We start from the raw sequence: 620 nt of genomic DNA, 5'->3' as shown, positions 1-620 counted from the left end.
CCTCAAAATTTTGGGGAAGCTGTGCCTCCCCTACTTCCTCCGACGAGCCACCACTGTCCTCTTGTTGTTGAAACATGCTCTCTTGTCCCCTGCGTACCCTCTTGTTAACCTTCGTGGTTGATTACATAGCATCAAATTCATAAGCCTAATTTCACAACTGTTGCTCATTCATCCTAACAAAGCAAGTGTTGCAAGTGCAAGCATCTTTATATCAAGGAATATATGGTATTAACCTAAAAACTAGCAAATAAAATGCTCATGCAACTATGCTCATTCCTAGCACTTGGTGCCATTTGAGTCCCCATGACATAAGCTTGTCCCAAAGTGAAGTGCAAAGACTCCGAAGTGCGCATTTGAAGTGGGATTGCGTCACAGCGTCACGACGTAAGCTGTCCCAATTCAAGAATGCAGCCTCCGAAGACCGCATTCCAAGGCCGATTTGCGTCACCGCGGCGTGACGAAGGCTGACGTATTTCTAAAGCGACTTCAAATGCACCCTCCGTTTCCCAGGATAATGAAGTGTACATCTGATGGACACGTCGCACCCTACCATATCCCAGAATCACTTGCGCGCAGATGATGGAATTTATATTCAAAGAACATGGAGGATGACAGTTCTG

This window comes from Sinocyclocheilus grahami, unplaced genomic scaffold, assembly GCF_001515645.1.
Source record: "Sinocyclocheilus grahami isolate Dianchi unplaced genomic scaffold, SAMN03320097.WGS_v1.1 scaffold1260.1, whole genome shotgun sequence".
NCBI lineage: Eukaryota > Metazoa > Chordata > Actinopteri > Cypriniformes > Cyprinidae > Sinocyclocheilus > Sinocyclocheilus grahami.
The sequence above is the reverse complement of the archived record's forward strand: the minus strand, read 5'-3'. Positions refer to the sequence as shown.